The sequence below is a fragment of the Taudactylus pleione genome, unplaced genomic scaffold, assembly GCF_031769625.1.
Source record: "Taudactylus pleione unplaced genomic scaffold, aTauple2 ptg000026l, whole genome shotgun sequence".
In the NCBI taxonomy this organism is placed as follows: domain Eukaryota; kingdom Metazoa; phylum Chordata; class Amphibia; order Anura; family Myobatrachidae; genus Taudactylus; species Taudactylus pleione.
In genome coordinates this window covers 27,751,567-27,772,392 of record NW_028284428.1, presented here as the reverse complement: position 1 = coordinate 27,772,392, position 20,826 = coordinate 27,751,567, and the positions used below count along the sequence as shown (strand labels likewise).

At 39.7% G+C, this 20,826-nt stretch overlaps 1 pseudogene; it reads left to right on the top strand.

Moving 5' to 3' along the window:
- Window positions 1–973: 973 nt before the first annotated feature.
- LOC148539278 (5S ribosomal RNA) lies at window positions 974–1,092 on the top strand (annotated as a pseudogene).
- Window positions 1,093–20,826: the final 19,734 nt, after the last annotated feature.

Genomic DNA, 20,826 nt, shown 5'->3' with positions numbered 1-20,826 from the left:
TTTTCACGAATAAGTATAACACAGCCAGAAAATTCATAAACCACACTACAAAGACCCTTTGGCCAATTATCAACTCTGATGCCAGCATTAAACCTTTATACAAATCAAACATAATGATGTGCCATGAAAGAGGGAAAAATCTTAAGGATTGGCTGGTCCATAATGATGTATCACCACCAACACTCACTCCAGATTCTAACTTTTTATCCAGAAAACCAGGTTGCTACAGGTGCACCGGATGCACCACTTGCAGCTATATGGAACCCAGCAGGTACATCATTCATCCACATTCTGGCAAACAAATCCCGATTAAACATATCCTGACGTGCACGAGCAGATATGTCGTATACATGTTAAGATGCCCGTGTAGCCTAGTATACATTGGCAAAACCACTCGTACTTTCAAAGAAAGGATGGCACACCATCGGACTGCCATTAGACAAGCTCTAGCAGGGAAAGAGATTGACCAACCGGTCGCCCGCCACTTTAAGGAGAACCGGCATTCCTTGGCTACTTTAACTTATAAAATCATCGACCATGTACCCCCCCTTAGAAGAGGAGGTGACCGAGAGAAATGCTTACTCCAGTTGGAAACACAATGGATACATAAACTGAACACTGTTACCCCTTGTGGATTAAATGAGACTCTTTCTTTTGCATGTTATTTTTGATGAGGACCTTCCTGGTACACGAACATTGGACCATTTCTCAGAAGCTACATCTCTGGAATCGATTAACTTTTTTGGTTTGGATTTGACTATACATTACAATCTTTTCTTTTGTTCTTTTTTCTTTTTTCCTTTTTTATATTTCTTGATTTTTTCTTAAACCTCATATTATTTTTTCATGTTTTTTCATTTTTCTCTTTGAAATGATGCTTTTTTACTGTAGGGCTCATTATAGTGGCTATTTTGATACTGGCAACATATGTTGGCACCGGCTTATACCAGCATATCCTTATGGATGAGTCCTTAGTTACAGACATACCATACTGGCTATGCCCAAACTCGACTGATCTTGGAAGCCAAACAGTATTGGGCCTAAGTAGTACTAGGGAGGGAGACCACCTAGGAAGATTAGGTTCTGTAATATACTCCTACCATCCATTTCGGAAAGACTGGTTTGGTGGCCTTAAGTGATGCCATGCGTAAGTTGTCCATCATATTCTATATTATTAGTAGATGTGCATTTTTCACATCTTTCTCCTTTGATACAATCGCATACTGATTTTTGATTAATACTACTTTTGAGCCACTACAATGTTACATAAGTTTTTTGATCATATAACCCCTTGATTATATTAATATTTTTTCTTCTTTTTTTCTTTTTGAATTGTTGAGGCTGATATTCCGTTATGTGTATTTTTTCACCTTATAGTCTTTTTGTACCGCTCTCTTTATTTTTGGTCACGGATGTAGAGGTATGCTTGGTTGCAGTTTTTTCCTACATCCTTTCAGCAGACAAAAATTTTGCTTTGTTCTCATATAATATTTTTTGGATATTCCTTATTGGTGTTTGTACTTATTATTCTTTTCTTCACCTTAATGTATTTATGTGTTATTGTTTTATTTTCTTTATGTTGTTCAATTGTTTTGTTGTGGAGTTTACATGTTCTCTCTTTTTCATTATGTCACTTTACGGTGGGACTACCTTTTTTCATTCTAACTGATTTCTTTTTTTCACACTATCACTGTTTCTTTTGATACATCTTATATCACTTCTCAGGTATATTCCACTCATCTCCTCCTTTTTTACACAGAGCTATCATTTTGTGCTCGATATGGTATTATCATAATGTAATACATGTGTAATATAGCCTCCTGACTGCAGGTGCGCGGGTTTTGACAATCGGGCATGATGTCTTAGGCGTGTGTCTGGACGCATGATGTCACCTCGTTGGTGGTAATGTTGCGTTGCGGCCACGCAGGATACGTGCTGATGACATCATCTCCTATGCACCTGGCGGTCAGCACATGGAGGCAGCACCTATCACCGGTGATGTTCTGGTATAAAGGTATGTCATTACACAATTGCTTTCATGTTCTTGATAAAAGTCTTTACTGACTGAAACGTTGGACAAGGTTTGACACAGTTGTCAGTTTGATTCTTTTCTGAAAAGTCCCGTGAGTGCCGCCTACCATTTGTCTTTATATATATATATATATATATATAGAAGTGTGCAGACAGCAGGCGGCACTCGGAGACTTGCTTATTCAAACACATTCTTTGCCCTGAGAAAGGGGACTTGATCCCCGAAACATTGTCAATAAATCACCCTGTCACCCTGACATGGGGCTAGTTGTTTGAATAAGTAAGTCTCTGAGTGCCGCCTGCTTTCTACACACCTCTACATTGCAAGGGTGCTGACCCCTGAGGGAGGCACCAGAGCAAGTTTCCAGCTGTACAGCACTGGAGTGCTGGGGGTCATTTCTTGATTATATATATATAATGTCACAGGGGCTCTGCACTCGCCATAATAACTAATAATAATAATAATAATGATAATAATAAACAGTGGGGTTTTGGGGCCTGATTCAGAGGTGCTCGCAAAAAGCGAGCTCTCGCTCTGAATCAGGGCGGGCACTGGTTTTTATAGTTGCGGCCTCCAGGCCGCTCACATAGCTGTGGGTGACCACCCACAGCTATTACAGCGGCCAGGATGATGGTCGCGATGGTCAAGATTCTGACACAAATGGAAAATTATTAACATAAGATTGTCCCACACAGGAGCCTTAATTGGTTACATGAACCTTATGTAAAAGAATTACACACCCAAAGTGAGTGGCAAACAAAACACAAATGGTAAAAGTCCCACATCCTAAAAAGTAATAAAAAATCATCTTAAAAATGTCTCTTGCTACTGAATAAAAGTGTAAATTGTAAATTTCCCATTTCTACTTTAAAGGATAACATTGAGGTCATGAATCACAAATGGAAATCAGTTGTGGGAACCTTTCTTTCAATCTCAGGTGTGGATATGTAAATCATCCCTCTCATCAAGTTGAAAAAAAAACAAAAAGACAAAAAAAAGAGATAGTAGTGCAACACCTTCTAACAATAAAAATATGTAATATCACAGTACACACATTTTCTAAACAACGAATCACATATCAATCCACAGCAATGGATATCCCCTGTATCTGTGGTCCTATGGAATGGATCATCTACCAACTGTGCCAGAATGGTAAAAGGACAGGTAGAAATCAGCAAAACCCCAGTAACCAATGGTTTCAGTCCAGGTAAGTGCCCAAACTGTCCATTGGATAACACCTTTCCAGATTCCAGAATCACCCTGCTTAAAGCATTTTGAACCACAGATGGTTCTTCATCAGAGGGGAAGACGAATAATGTTGGCACTTCATTCCACATATATAATCAACTATGAAGACTGGTTAATAAGAAATAAAAAGCTATACCTGTCAGATGCACAACAGTCCCTTTCAAATTATATCATATTATTAAAAACAGTGGAGAAAATGCAAAAATGCAAAAAATTGGGGAAAAGTGTAAGTTTCTGAAGTGTATGGTTAAAGTGGAACTGTAAGCATCTATCAACAATGGATCTGATGCAGAAATTAATGATATTGCACAGCTGGAACGAAGCAGTTGTGCAATATCCTCCCATCTCAAATGCAAATGCAGCAGGAGGTGTCTGTAAGAAATAGACACCTCCTTTCTGCATCTGCAATCCAAGTGCAGGATATGTGGATGCTGCCATGGATCACCATCACCACCATCGAGAGCATCAGTCGTCATGGTTGCTCTTTTGACCAAGCTGCGTAACCTGAGAATTACTCAGCATGGCTGGTTCTTGTCAGCCGGTGAGGGCAGGAATTCTGCAACCACTGACACAGACTGTGGCCTTGTCTCTCCAGGAAATTGTGGACATCCCCCCACTCCTGGTATCGATTCCTGTCTGACTATACCTTCTAAAATTGTTGCTATTTAGCGTTATGAGTTGCACAATAAATAAATGCTTTCAGACTTTGAGTGTTGTTCCAAAGTACAAAAAGTTATTATTCAATATAAAAATAGATGTAGATCTAACTACAATTAGCGCAAATAAATCATACAGACCCAAGGTACAGTTGTTACATACGCATGCACTCTGGACCCAGATACTGGCATCAATATAGAAACCTCCGAAAACAGCAAGGCAAAAAGACTGGCATCCAGGTTTAGAGAGCCCAAATATATACACTAGCAGATATAGGCAATACAATAGAACAGTTTGGCATGATTCCATTGGTTCTTCTTCCTGGTTCTTCTGTTACAGTATAATTCATAGGTCAGTTCGAATAGACACAATCCAGCCTCCAACAGCCCTTTGTGTCATTTTTCCCGCTGCATACTTTATCTAAGCTGGTTACATTACAGAGTACATTTTAATGTTTAACTCTCTATAGTCCATAGTTTGCAGACACTTGTTGCAATCTTCTCACCGATGGTACCGGAAATCTGCAAAGACACAGTGGAGCAGTACAACACGAACACAGTCTGCTTACCATGTATTAAACCTTAGATATCAAATTACATTTAATTCACAACATTAATAATACTGCATAAACCTTGAATATTACACCTTAATACTAGTGAACATTTTATGTAAGTGTGCAGTGTGTAAGTATTGGGGAATTGAAAAAAGACGCTAGTTAGCGTTGTGCGACTACGTGTTTGTGGAGTACACCATGGTACGTGTTTTGCAGGGTTAATCATTTTATATGGTTTAGTGACTGTCTGTATTTATATGGTGAGGACTTTTAACTTCTTTCTATTGCGTGGGAATCGCACGATGCTAAATAATAATATCGCCGTATGTACTTATAATTGGCGAGATTCGCTAAAATGGCACGGGCAGCCAGTCACAAAATGGCGTCTTATTGCCATTCGCAAAATGGCATCATGCAGATTTAATTTTAAACCGATCCTGTCTCAGCCAATTATCCGGCTTTGAAAAGCCAACCCTTTGATAGCAAACAACATGCTATCATACTGTGATTTTAAGATTAATTTAGGCTTACATTATGATATATTATTTATTGTTATATTATGGGATGGCACAAGGTGGTTCTTTATCCATCAATAATGTGTCTCTAGGAGGGGACATAAAACTACGCTTATATGCACATCGCGGATCTTGGAAGATCATGGGAAAGATGTGGGGATGCACCAATCCTATAAAGGAAGTCTTGAGGGGGAATAGGGACTTACATTATTTAAGATGTTTTAAAATAACATTTTAATAACACATTTTTATGTATGTCTAAATATTATACATCATATGATGGTACCTTCTAGTTCAGGGTTGTAATGCAGTCCTACATTTACCTCAGTATTCATATTGTTACTACTGAGCAACATCATAATTTCATTCTTTTGGTTTACCTTATCTTTACATTTTCCACCTTTCAACACAGTAGGAACACACCTGACACATAAGCCAATTACTATGATGACAACCAGTATGAGGATCAGGAGTTTACCTATACTCGCAATCATTTCCTGGACCCACTCTCCTAGACCTGAGAACCATTTCACTGGGTTCAACCAAGAAACCCATTCCTCTACTTTCTCTTCTACTTCAGCCACTGAAGCATTATGGTGCTTCCGAAATCCCATTTTAACTGCAGAATTTCATCCATCTTCCGGTCTATCACCTCCTTGGGATCGCTGGCATCGTTTGTAATGTAATGCAACATTTTACTCCAAATTGGGTGGCCAAAGTTACGCAATACCCTCCAGTTACAGCTGTTAAATAATTTAACACTAATCTATGTTGCACGAGTTCTTTCTTGTAAACTTGCAACTACCTACCTGTATACCTGAATGTGTCATCATACATCTCGGTGATATTATCTATTAATTTAGCAAGGTCTTGGATATATCTAAAATTTAGTGTACCCTGAGTGATCCTGGGGGGATCCAATGCTACCAAAACTTGAATGCCAGTTGTCTCACTAATTAACTGTGTGGCTTTATGCATGTCACCAGGTATCATATTTCTTTTGCCTCTGTATTCATACTGTGTGTGAAGATATGGTGATGGTGTGTTTTTATGAATACCAAGCATTTCACCATGTGCAGGGGTCATAACTTCTGGAACTACTCTTCACAAATAACACAAACCTTCGGAACTCGGAGAGAGCCACTTATACGCTTTCCTTCCACATATAAAATATACATCATCAGGGAGAACATAAAGAATAGAGTGCATCATGATCATCCAACACAATTCCCTCACAAATGATCCAATCTCAGGTTCTCCCATCTGGCTAATACATGTTTCTGATTGTATAACCCTAGCACAGTACCCTTCTGGTATTCTGCCAACCATTTCTTTGGTGTTACTTAGTGTATATTTATACCGGAAGTGTCTTCCACCTGACCTAATTGTGCGTAACAGTTCAGAATTCATAGGCTCATGATCAGCTCTTTGTGAGGTCTTCGTCTGGTTATTCCCAGTCACCTCCCAACTTCAAGGTTCATTGGAGTTGGTGATGTTTAAACATAAAAGTGTTTTATCTACCTGGTACTGGTGGAGTCTAAAAAGAGGTGGTTTGGTGTTAAGAAATTTTCCATCCAGTGTCTTCCCTTTTTGCAATTCTAAAATTTCAGAGATGTTTAATGGGAATGGTGCTAATCCTACATTATGCTGTCCTTGGGGCACGTGAGAGCACACCCAACAGTCGGTTTGGTTCAAAATTTTGCCCACCATGGTGTGATAATCCTCTAAAGGATATCCATCCAATACTGGTTATACTAAGGTTGGCACTGTTAGATGCATCTCTCGTTGACTATGGACCCACAGAACTCACACATACAATAATCCTCAGATGATAGACCTTCACACTGTCTCCGAGTATCCAGAATAGCAGATCTCATAACAATTACTGTAGTCAGACACTCCCCTGATTGGCATAGCACTCCTCCTCTCAACTCCACTCCATCAATACTGCCATTAGCTCCCATATACTCTATCGGTCCCCTGTCACCGAAAACAGAAATCCCCGAACAAACCAGGATGATGGAAACTCTGGAAGAGAATACAAAAATGAACACAGCAGACCAGTTCATTGCCGTAGCAAGAATCTACAAATTTCTTTAGTTCAGATATCTCACTGCAACCTTTTAACCCTCTGGGAACAAGCTCACGCTCAACAGGTCCACGTTATCTGCCTCATCTCCGCCTTGTATCTTCACCGGTTGGTTTACCTTTTTACAGTGAGTGGAATGGACACAGGTATCTCTCTCCGCTACCTTCAATGAGGTTGTACTCATCAGCAACACCTGATATGGACGTTCCCACCAATCAGTCAAACAACTTCAATGGAAGAAATTTCTGATCATAACAAATTCTCCAGGTTCAAAATCATGACAGTTTGTTTCTGGCATATCATGTGACAACAATTTCAGTTTCTGCTGTTACTGTTTTAACTGTTTACTCATTGTTATAAGATACATTACAGTTACCTCGTTGTTACCTTTCAAATCTTCCTGTGGACTTATAATCCGATTAGGTTGTCTTCCAAACAGTATTTCAAAGGGGGACAGATTAAGAGGAGGCCTAGGAGTTGTCCTGATACTATGAAGGATAAGTGGTAGTGCTTCTGGCCAAGCTAGTCCAGTTTCTGACATGATTTTACTTAATTTGTTTTTAATAGTTCCGTTCAACCTCTTTAACTTGGCACTGGCTTGTGGTCGGAAGGGGGCATGAAGTCAACTATTAATACCCATCAGCTTACACATATTTTGGAAAACATCACCTGTGAAATGAGTACCCCTATCACTCTCAATAATTTTAGGGATACCGTATCTGCCTACAAACTCCTGAGCAATTTTCTTGGCAGTAAACGCAGCAGTATTCGTGGCAGCTGGGTATGCCTCAACCTAATTAGAAAACACATCAGTGCCCACTAATACATACTTGAGATTCCTGCAGGGTGGTAATTGGATTAAATCAATTTGTATTACCTGAAAAGGTCCGTCAGTCGGAGGTATGTGGGATGGTTTGGGAGGGATCATTTTCCCAATTATTTTCCTCAAGCAGGTCAGACAGGACATTGCTCTCTTCTCCACTTGAGAAGAAAAACCCGGTGTGCACCAGTATGCTCTCACCAATTTGCACATACCTTTTTTTCCCAAATGAGTCAGACCATGCACTGCCTCAGCCAGGCTTGAGTAGTACACCTTGGGAGCCACCTTGGCTCACCTTGTCCATCTCTCCAGAGTCTAGAAGACTCTTGCCCACATCCCTTGGACCTCCAGACTGCCTTTTCCTGAATGGAACACAAATTTTGCATCTCAATTAATTTCAGCATATCAATCGTTTGAAAAGTCATCATTTGTTCAGTTGTTACATTCATTTTTAACCCTGCTGCCCATTTTGCAGCTTTGTCTGCCCTGTTGTTGCCCAGTGACACTGGATCATCCTCACATGTATGGGTTTACACTTAATTACTGCCACTGTTTTAGGCAATTGGATTACTGTCAATAGTCCTTTTATATGTCTGGAATATGCAATTGGTATGTCTGCTGCTGTCATAAATTTTCTCAGATGCCATAGAGCGCCAAAATCGTGTACTACCCCAATGGCGTACCTAGAATCAGTGTAGATATTAGCAGATTTACCCTCCGCTAATTCACATGCTCTCTTTAGTGCCACCAGTTACGTCACTTGGGCCGAGTGTGGTGGGCCTAAAGGTTTGACCTCTATAATGACTTCATTATTTCCCAAAGCATAACCTGTACATAACTCTCCAGTGTCAGTTTGTCTATGACAACTCCCATCCATGTAAAATGTCATATCTACATTTTCTAAAGGTGTATCCCGTATGTCAGGTCTTGCAGTAAAGGTTTGATTCAGATATTCCACACAATCATGTGCATTACTATACCTGCAGAACTCACCTTTCACCAGCGACTCACCTCTCTCCACCCTTTGTGTATCATGTTGCACATATGGTAAATATGTAGCTGGATTTAACGTACTGCACCTTTATATGGTGATGTTTTCAGGTGCTATTAAGGCTAGTTCCCATTTTGTGAATCTAGCTGAGAAGACATGTCTGGTTTGGGCAGAGTTTGCAAAGCAGATACAGCATGGGGAGTATAGACAATCATACCATGGCCTAGTACATCCTCACTCTTACTGACCAATAGAGCAGTTGCTGCTACTTCTTAAACATGTTGAGAGTGAGCTTGCCACAGTGTCCAATTGTGCACTGTAGTATGCTATGGGCCTACTGGCATCACCATGTTCTTGTGTGAGGACACCTGCTGCACAACCATCAGCTTCCATACAATATAAATCAAAAGGTTTTTCATAATCGGTATTCCCAATGCAGGTGCTCTTGTCAGACTATCCTTAAGATTAATTAAAGCCTGCTCTGATTCCTCTGTGTATATGACATGATCGGGCTTTGAGGAAGAGACTAAGTGCTGTAATGGCAAGGTCAAAATAGAAAAACCTGGGATCCGCATTCTGCAGTATCCACACATTCCAAGATTTTGCTTTTTCAGTGTTCTGTATGGCTTGGATTCTGTCATTTTTCAGATGTTATAACCCCTGGGTTAGGCAATGTCCCACGTATTTAACCCTGGACTGGCATGGCTGTAGTTTGTCCTTAGTAACCTTGTGTCCTGTTTGCGAGAGATGTAGCAATAAAAGTTTAGTATCATTTAAACATGACATAAACGAATCAGAACATAACAATAAATCATCCACATATTGTATTAGAACAGATCCATTGGCAGATTGAAAAGATTTTAGTCATGTAAGGCCTGGGATAAGATACTGGGGCTGTCTATGAAAATCTGGGGCAATCGTGTCCATGTGTATTGTACACCCTAGTTTGTAAAAGTGAAAAGGTACTGACAGTCAGGATGAAGAGGTAAGGAGAAGAAAGCAGAACAGAGGTCAATGACAGTGAAATGGGTTGCATTTGGTGTGATCTTCATAAGAATGACAGCTGGATTTGGCACTATGGTAAATTTGCTCTATACTACCTTATTAACCCCTCTAGGGTATTTTACCAGCCTATAACCCCTCCCACCACTCTTCTTTACAGGAAAGATGGGACTGTTGGCTACACTTGCTGTATGGACTAAAATTCCTTGCTGTAATAATCGCTCAATTATGGGATAAACCCCTAATTCTACCTCCTGTTTTAATGGGTACTGGGGACTTTTTGGAGCTTGCCTACAGCTTTTTAGATTTACCATTACAGGAGCTAAATTTGCCATTAATCCAGTGTCCTGTCCATCCTTGGTCCAAAGTGAATCTGGAATTTGGGATAACATTTGATCTACCTGAGATGGATTTTTACCTGAACCAGTAGAGTGATACATTATCCTTTGGGGAGTGTCCAACATATCCCTCACCTCGTGCACAACTCTCTCTGGGATATCTAGAAATACACCATCAGGGATACAATATATGACACATCCCATCTTACATAACAAATCCCTTCCCAGAGGTTAGTAGGAGCCGCTGCTGCCAAGAGGAGAGAATGCCTGGTATGCAATGACCCGATAGTGACCTCTGTGGATTTGGTTAAAGGATAATATTGCAATTTACCCATTACACCCACTGCTGGTACTGTCTTGCTGGTCACCTGTAACTTAGCGGGAGATTTTATCACTGATCTGGTTGCCTCTATGTCTACAAGAAAAGGATATTTAGTACCAGCTACATCAACCATCATCACTGGTTCTTCCCTAGTATTTTCCATTAACGTGACTATCTGTAGACTACAGGTATGACCTGACCCCTAGCATTGACTCTCACTCTCCAATACAGCATTTAATGCCACAATTGGAGCTGGTGACTGTTGGATATTTCCTGTACTCTGTGTATATCCCTTATGTGGATATCCAGGTACTCCCTGGTTAGGGGGTCCTACCTTCTTCACTTTACAGTTCCTACTTACATGTCCCACTTGGTTGCAGTTAAAGCACCTTCATGAGTGGGGTGGGTTAAAGGGTTGCTGTGTGAGTTGAGCGGAAGGGAAAGATTGTGGGTATGGATAAGGATTTTGAGGGTAATATGGTGGTTGTGGATAGTATGGGTTTTGAGGCTGTGTGTGATAAGTGGGGTAGGGCTGTGCTTGTGGTGGTGCAGGATTGGTGAGGACGTGTAACTGTGCAGGTGCATGTGTGTCTGGTGGCTGTGATGTTACAGACATTCCTTCTAGAGCTTGAATACTAACAGCCATTAGCTTCTCGCTCTGGGTCTCTCTCTTTTTGAGGATGTTTTTATCATGTTCAATAGTGGATTGTATGAGGGTGTCTACTGTAACTCCTCTCCAGCCAGGTAGTGAGGTCTGAACTCGGGTCTTTAGATTCTCTTTTAAACCATCCATAAGTACAGTGATGATCATTCCCTTGTGATGAGTGCTATCTTTAATATCCTCTATCCCAGTGTACTGGGTGATAGCCTGCAGAGCTCGGTAACAATAATCCTCTGTAGATTAATTATCTTTTTGTTTTATGATGAAAATTTTACTCCAGTTAACTACTACTTGAAAATATACACCCAATTGAGTTATTATGTGGGTAATGTTACCCTGATTACCTTCATCTGTTATGGGACCATCTCCATCCAATACGCAATCTGTGATAAAGTTTTTCACGTCAGTATTGTGAAGAAGACAAGCCCTTAACACCACTCACCAATCTTTATTGGTTGGCTCGTGAGCACTACCCATTTTTTTCAAAAATCTTTGGCATTTGGCTAATTCCTTTTTAGGATCAGGGACATCATTCATTATGGAATTTAGCTATGCTCTTGTCCAAGGACAATGCATTGCTACCTCCCTTGTAGGCACTACACCGTTCGCATCCCTATTCCTATTCGGAACAGTTATTGTCCAGATGGGATGCAGACCGGCCGCACTGTTACTTTTGACCTTGTTAACTGGCTGGGGATTGAGTCTATTACTGCTACGTATAGGGTTAACAACTTCCTTTATGGGTGCAGTGGATGTTAACACTTCCTGTACTATCACAGATGAAGATGGGGCCACCACTTGTGCTTGCTGTGATGAGCATCTAACATGTGTACAGCATGAGAAATGGCAGACATAACAACTGTTTCATCATCCGCATCATAAACATTTTCTTGATGATGACTCAAGAGAGGGTACAAGTTACTTTTACATTTTTATGGGTTTTTACAATGACTGTACCTGCACCCCTAACCGCATAGGACAGTGGTGGTGTGCGTGAACCACTGGCAATACCTTCTGCAAAGCTACCTTGCTGCACATGCACGCTATCTCGCAGCGCACACGCACCGCAGTTTAGCGCTGCGTGTGCACTCTCCTATAACGTGCTCACAATGCTAGTTTGTATCGCATGCACACCTTTAAGCCACACATCCCCCTCATGCTGCCACAACTTTAAACACTTGTTATATTTTACCTTTTTCATTCGAGAGCGCACCATACAGATACTATCTCGGACATTTTTCAAAACCTCCTATATCAAAGCTGCCAATTCTGGGGAAAGGTCTAACATTTTAAACCATACATCACAGTACTTAGTCACAGAAGCACCGTATTTAGTATGCATAATATGCCGTGCCAACCCAAGCGGCGCTTCCAACAGCAGCACATCATCTAACAATTCTATTCTTTGCTTGGCTCCAATTCTGGGAGAACCCTAAGCTTTTCAATAGAGATTTAGACTGGTGAAAGACAGTCAAGATACTTTCACTTACCTATGGATGATATTCACAGGATGCGCCCACACACCTATGGAAGAATAAACAGGCTGCTTTCATGCACCTAATCCCTTTTTGACTACCTTTCAACTGCTAGCATGTAGGCATTCCAATAACACCTTCCCTTTTCAGTGATTTCATCCACCCTCTACTCAATTCACAATCACAATTTAGCCAAAAACTGTGCGGTTCAATTACAATGCTCAAATAACCCTAACTGATCACTGAATACTGCAATCACACTGAGAGCTGAACCTACAACAAAGGCAACAACTACACCTGCTTATGTTATAGACTGCGGTATCTACTACCGAGCCACTAGGCCGACACCAGGCGCCTAGCACTTAATAGTCCTACAATACCCTTAACTAGGGAACATGTTACCACTACCAACAAATATTCACTGTTACACACCCTTTTCCTGTGCAGAAAAATACACGTTTTCCCAGACTATGCAACACTGATCAAGATATTTATAACAATGCTATCTATCAATGCAATCTCAACGGCTTTGTTTGAAACACGTGGCAGCAACACAGGAAATACGTATACGCTATTCTGCGACTAGTCGCATACACAATAATGCGACTACTACACAAAACATATTATTACCCTTATGCTATAGTGCAACTTCCCCTTTTTAACATAAAAAAAATTTATCAATGAAGGAAAACAAACTTTTCCTCCCTTGTCCCTGGATTCTTAATCAGTGCTCCTTAAGCCACAATAACGGGTAGCGGACTCTCAGCAACAAAGTGGTAGCAGATTTTCAAAGGCACAATGCGTTCTCCTGCTATGGTGCCTCCACCCTTTTGCTGAGAGATCGCTGACCGAATGTTACTAAGTGACCGGTAGAGTAATTCACACTGTGAGCCCCAAACTATCGATTCCTGCTTGACTATGGACCTGATTCAGACCCACTCGCGAGCGGCTGTCCGCTCGCAAGTGGGTCGATGTTATGGACTGAGCATGCGCACGACGGAGGGAGCTCCGTCGTGCGCATGCGCCAGACGCGACGAGCAAAGGAAAGTCCTTCGCTCATTGTGTCTGATCAAAGGGGGCGTGCTGTCAATGTTGATTGACAGCACGCCCCCTTTGGTGGGCGTGCCTCCCTGACGGGGGCGTTCCTAAGGGAACGCCTCCCGTCAGAAGCCGGCCCACTGACATCACTAGTGATGTCAGTGGGAGTGATTTTGGCTCTGATAGAGCCAAAATCACTCCGGAGCTTGCGGTTGAAAACCTCAACCGCAGGCTCCGGCTCGCAAATTCGATGGTCGCGATGGTCTCGACCATCGCGACCATCACAATGCACGCTCGTATAGCCTGTGGGTGGTGACCCACAGCTATACGAGCGTCCAGGAGGACGCTCCATGAAAATGGAGCCCAGCCCTCATTCAGAGCGTGCGCTCTGCTCAGAGCGTACGGCTCTGAATGAGGGCCTATACCTTCTAAAATTGTCGTTATTTACCATTATGAGTTGCACAAGAAATAAATGCTTTCAGACTTTGAGTGTGGTTCCAAAGCACAAAAAGTTATTATTCAATATAAAAACAGATGGTTACATGCTGTGATCTAACTACAATTAGCGCCAATAAATCATACAGATCCAAGGTACAGTTGTTACATACGCACGTGCTCTGGACCCAGATACCGGCATCAATATAGAAACCTCAGTCAACAGCAAGGCAAGAAGACTGGCATCCAGGTTTAGAGAGCCCACATATATACACTAGCAGAGATAGGCAATACAATAGAACAGTTTGGCATGATTCCATTGGTTCTTCTTCCTAGTTCTTCTGTTACAGTATAGTTCACAGGTCAGTTTGAATTGACAGAATCCAGCCTCCAACAGCCCTTTGTGTCCTTTTTCCTGCTGCATACTAAATCTAAGCTGGTTACATTACAGAGTACATTTTAATATTTAACTCTCTATAGTCCATAGTTTGCAGACACATGTTGCGATTTTCTCACCGATGGTACCGGAAATCTGCAAAGACACAATGGATCAGTACAACACCAAACTCGGTCTGCTTACCATGAACTAAACCTTAGATATCAAATTACATATATTTCACAACATTATTTATACTGAATAAACCTTGAATATTACACTTTAATACTAGAGAACCATTTATGTAAGTGTGCAGTGCGAAAGTATTGGGGAATTGAGAAAAGATGCTAGTTAGCGTTGTGTGACTACGTGTTTGTGGAGTACACCATGGTACGTGTTTTGCAGGGTTAATCATTTTATATGTTTTAGTGACTGTCTGTATTTATATGGTGAGTACTTTTAACTTCTTTCTATTGCGTGGGAATCGCACAATGCTTAATAATAACATCGCCATATGTACTTATAATGAGCGAGATTCACTAAAATGGTGCTGGGCGGCCAGTCGCAAAATGGCGTCCTATTGCCATTCGCAAAATGGCGTCGCGCAGTTTTTCTTTTAAACCGATCCTGTCTCAGCCAATTATCCGGCTTCAACACTGGGAACACTGGCCAGTGCGAGTGCGATTACAGGGCGTATTCTGCACATGTGCAGAACATGTTCAGCACATACAGTACACAGAATTAGTTCTGCGCATGGGCAGACCCCAAAATGTTGGAGATATACATAAACCATCAGGTTTGCTTAAATCTTTGAATCAGGCCCAAAGTACATATTATGCATCTTGAAAAACTTGAACAGCATTGGGTGCAGGTTGAAAAAGTTAAAGTGGTTACATAAAAATATAACAAAAATGAATTACAGTAATGAACTGCTTCTGTCGTAGATTTTGTAAAACATTTTTAACATGTTACACATAGGGTGAAATTTATTTCTAACAGTTGAGCTCAATCTATTGTAAATTATTTTGTAGTAAAGTATAGGTTGATAAACAAACATCAATGTGCACAATATTCAATGTTTGTAATATAAGTATTATTATTATTATTATTATTATTATTATTATTATTATTATTATTATTATTATTATTAATACAGGTTGAGTCTCCCATATCCAAAATGCTTGGGACCAGGGGTATTTTGAATATCGGGTTTTTCAGTATTTTGGAAAATTTGCATACCATAATGATATATCTTGGGATTGGAACCCAAATCTAAACACAGAATGCATTTATGTTTCATATACACTTTACACACAAGCCTGCAGGTAATTTTATACAATATTTTTAATAATTTTGCGCATCAAACAATGTTTGTGTAAATATATGAAATTAGTTTATGTTTCAAATACACCCAAAACACACAGCCTGAAGGTAATTTTATACAATATTTTTAATAATTGTGTGCCTTAAACAAAGTTTGTGTACAACTGTACATTGAACCATCAGAAAGCAAAGGTTTTATTTTCTCAGTCATGCTAAAAAAATGTCTGTATTTCGGAATATTCTGTATTTCAGAATATTTGGATATAGGAGACTGAACTTGTAGTAGTAGTAGTAGTAGTAGTAGTAGTAGTAGTAGTAGTAGTAGTAGAAGTAGTAGTAATGTAATAATGCTTAATACTTTCCTCATACTGTCTAACAAATTTTAACAATAAAATTGTATTACAGTATTTCAGCTTCAATTTCAATGCCTAACAAATTAAAATAACCTAAGGAATCATAATATAAAGTGTAGTACAATTGATTTTCTGTTTTGCTACCAAAAAACCTTAGCTATACATTGGTGACTATGTGACCTTAGGAGACAAAACAAGCTATAGAATATATTAATATTATATATATATAGTGTACAGATTTTATTTTTCATTTACCACTGCTGACATTGTTTAGATTTCATTCCTAGCATACTATAATAGCTATTGTCATCTAATATATTATATACTTTATTGTTGTTGTATGTTATGTGTTTTATTTTTATAATGCTTCAGTACACTATACAAGATTTGAAATCCTGAGGCACCTTGTATCAAATAACATTTCAACATTTTTACTCAGTGACATACAAGTGTAGACTGTATTGCAATTTGCCTTGGGAAAGTGCAGGAACTACAAAAAAAATAAAATTCAAGTCACCAGTGCTCTTATCATTATGGAGCTATTCAATTCAGTGCGCTGTGTGGTCGGAGAATTGCCTGTTATCTGACCAAAGTGCTGGGCGTGCAGCGGTTAGCGCCGCACTAAGCAGAAAAACAGCTGTGCCCCCGGCACTTTGGTCAGATTTCTCCTTGCATCCCCAGGTGGGTGAGAGAAGAAATCCTTAGCGCGCCCAAACAGCGCGGTGTACTGAATAGCTGTGGGAGCTCCCTCCCACGGCTATTCGACATCGCTTTGAATTGAATTCCCCCCATTGCTATTTATTGGTCTGTTTTCCTTAAATTAACTGGATTTAACTTTTGTCACCTTACATCCCAGGTAAGGCATTAGATGTCCAGTAAAGATAAAATAAATTTTTAAATCTGTTAAGTGAAATATTGAACTTATTATGGGAAAATAATTTTGTATATTTATACCTAAACCATACCAGTGTAGAATAAATGGACACTATTGTTACCACAACTTAATGGTCTTAGGACTTTATTCATTATCACTTAAATTCTACAAAAGCAGATGATAATAATCATTCACTTGTTTTTGTAGAAATTAAGCTTTTGGGCCATTCAATGAATCTAGTGCACTGATATTTCCTGCTTACCTTTCTCTCCCGAAATGGTCCGCTGTCCCCATACACTAGTATGGAACAAAAATTAATCAAGCTCCGAATATACAATATCTTTGGACTGTGGAAGCATTGGCCATCTTCAGATGGTATTTGCTCCAGCAACCCTGTGATTTGTGAAAAGGAATGCTTTCTGATCCCTCTGCCCCTGTCCAGCTCCTTCCGCCGGACTCTGGGGATTTTGTGCGCCTGTGTGAACTCTAGTTCATGCAGGCACACTAGTTTCACTGCTCCGAAAGGAATTTAATTAAAAACAGTGAAAGGGCATATGAATTAAACCTTATTCTAACAATTGCACCAAACGAAGCAGTGAAAATATTAGGGGAGACAGCTGATTTGTGGATCAGTTGTCTCTGTCCCAGAGCAATGATGAATTGCTCCAGCACTCACCACGAGTTGAATTGTTAATTATCAGGGTCTGCTTGGATCCCAATTTTTAACACATTGAATTGAGCCCTTAATCCTTAAATGTGATTAAATATTATTTTTCCTTTTAATGCATTTCATACACAAGTTATTTTTATACAGTAGTTGGAATTATAAATCCAATGGCAGAAGTTGAAGTTGTGCTTGGGAGCTGATTTTTATCATGTCTTTTTTAACAGTTCCATAAAACCACAAACACGGGCACACACACACCCATCCAGTAGGATATTTAAAGTAGGGAATTATAATTTAATCCAATGTCACTTTCAAATATTATTCACTTCTTCCCAGGCCGGGATTTTTTGAGTAGCCACAAATCCAATGCTATGAGCGGAGAGATTCATCTATGTACAGTTTGTCAAATTATTCATTATGAAAGCATAGTAAACAGGTAAAGGAAAACTAAACTAATTTTTCCACTGTGGACCAAAGGGAGAATAACAGTAGAAACTGATCTAGCTACACAGACAACAGACATTTTCCCTAAAACCAAGCTACCAAAGAATTGTTGGGTTTATGAATTAAACCTTATTTTAATAATTGCTCACCTTAGTTTAGGTTTATGTTGTGCTATTCAACATCTGGTGCTTTAAAGAAAGCAGATATTGATATTTTAGTTTTAATTGTACAAATAGCTTTAAGCATGCTAATATGGATTTGACTCCCCTAATTATATTAAACATGTCAGTGATAATTAGCTAAATAGTTAACTGTTAAGTCAAGGGTTATAGTGGCTTTATTCATGCTGTAGAATAGTATATGTTTTAAAAATAAGAACATGGTAACAGGATTATTTAATGAAACAGCATTTTAATAAAACAGAAACCAGTTTATTGACTTTTAAAATAACCAATCTACAGTCAGATTTAGTAAAACATTGTTTTGAGTAAAATGTTATTTTAATTATGGAAATCACATTAGTTTTATGGAAAGTACAGTAGTTTATGGATATCCACAACATACAGTATTGTATCAAGATATAAAAATCTAAAACCGGAGGTTGCCTTGATAAATCATTGAAAGTATTTTGTAATTGCCCTTAAATTATGGACTGCCAGTTAAAACCTTTATGATACCCCTTTCAGACTAAAGCCTAAAACCCAGATGAATGCGCATCAACCCGGGTCTGGCGTATGTCTGAAAGGTGTTACCCAGGTTGACAGTCCGTTGTCCTTGACCCTGCTCACTGGCAGGGTTTTTCCCAGAACTTGCAACCCAGGTTGATGACCCAGATGAAGTGTGAAAGGTGCAACCCAAGTCTTGATGACCTGGGTCATGCCTAGAAAAAATTGATTGACAGTAACACTTGAAGATGAGATAATCTCCCAATGCCCACTGAAATCCTGGAGGACCTGGGTCACTGCAAGATCTGGTCTGTTGTGAAGGGTGACAACCGGGGAATAACCAAGGATGTCCCCCTAAGTGTGAAAGGGGTAGTCCGGCTTAAACCAGTGCTCGGTGTCCTGGGTCCGAGCCAGGTTGCAGCTGGGAATTTATGTCAGAAAGCGCATATTATCGATACCTGATTAAAACCTCTATGCAATCCTGTCTATACCTTCTAAAATCCTGCCTATACCTTCTAAAATTGTCGCTATTTAGCGTAATGAGTCGCACAGTAAATAAATGCTTTCAGACTATTTTTTTGCGTTAATATCACACTTTTTAACTTTTTTGCGTTAATATCACTGGTTTTAGTTTTACACCATATTCAATTTCAAAGACTTATCGCAGTTTTGAAAAGTCTTTGATAAAAAATGGTGATAACTTTTCACCATTGAATAGGTGTCGAAAAAAAGTGCAGAATTGGGGTTTAAGGGTGCAGGCTTAAAAAAAATAGCCTGCACCCCTGAGATTGACATTTAAAAAAGATCTGTGTCAAAAAAAAGTAAAAAACAAATAGGGACACACCAAAAAAATAATTTAAAAATTGGGGTGCAAAAAAAAAAAAGGGAAAAAATTGTTTAACAATAGGCAAATAGGTTCAGGGCTATTCTGCATGTATGCGGCAGGTGTTTTCTAGAATAGAATTATAGCGGCAGGTGTACAACTGCAGAATTTTTATAAACTTACTTTAGGGACATCAAAATATGCTAGTACCCATTTTCATGTACCCCAAATTTGATGGGACCACTTAAAAAAACGAAAAAAATAACCTAAGTGCTCTTCTGCATCACTTCTTCAATGTCAGAAAAAAAACACCTGCTGCGGCTATTTAAAGCCCCGACTTTCAATTAAAGGCTAAAACGGGGGTACCCATAGTGATCCCCCATGTTTTTACAACTTTAGGGTGGTCTTACAATTATTTTAAGGAAAAATTCGTAACTTTACGCAAATCCAACTTCGGAGTTTCCCGTTTTCGTTAATTTGATATTGAATATGGGGATAAGCGGGAGCGCGCACCATACCTTTATGCAGAAAAAAACTCTGATATGAAACGTTAGATTCGCCAGGGAAGTTAACCTTTCATATTGAATACCCCTCTATGAATGTGGTTCCAAAGCACAAAAAGTTATTATTCAATATAAAAACAGATGGTTACACGCTGTGATCTAAAGACAATTAATGGAAATAAATCATACAGACCAAAGGTACAGTTGTTATATATGCACGTGTTCTGGGCCCAGATACCGGCATCAGCATTAGAAACCTCCATCAACAGCACAGGAAGAAGACTCTCGACTGGGGTCAGAGGACGCACATATATACTCTTCACAGGGATAGGCAATACAATAGACTAGTTTGGCATGATTCCATTGGTTCTTCTTAAAGGTGCTTCTGTTACAGGATAGTTCATAGGCCAATTTGAATGGACACAAACAGCCTCTAACAACCCTTTGTGTCCTTTTTCCAGCTGCATGCTAATCTAAGCTGCTAACATTACAGAGTACATTTTAATGTTTTAACTCTCTATAGTCCATAGTTTGCAGACGCATGTTTCGATCTTCTCACCAATAATACCGGAAATCTGTGGAGACACAGTGGATCAGTACAACACCAAACACGGTCTGCTTA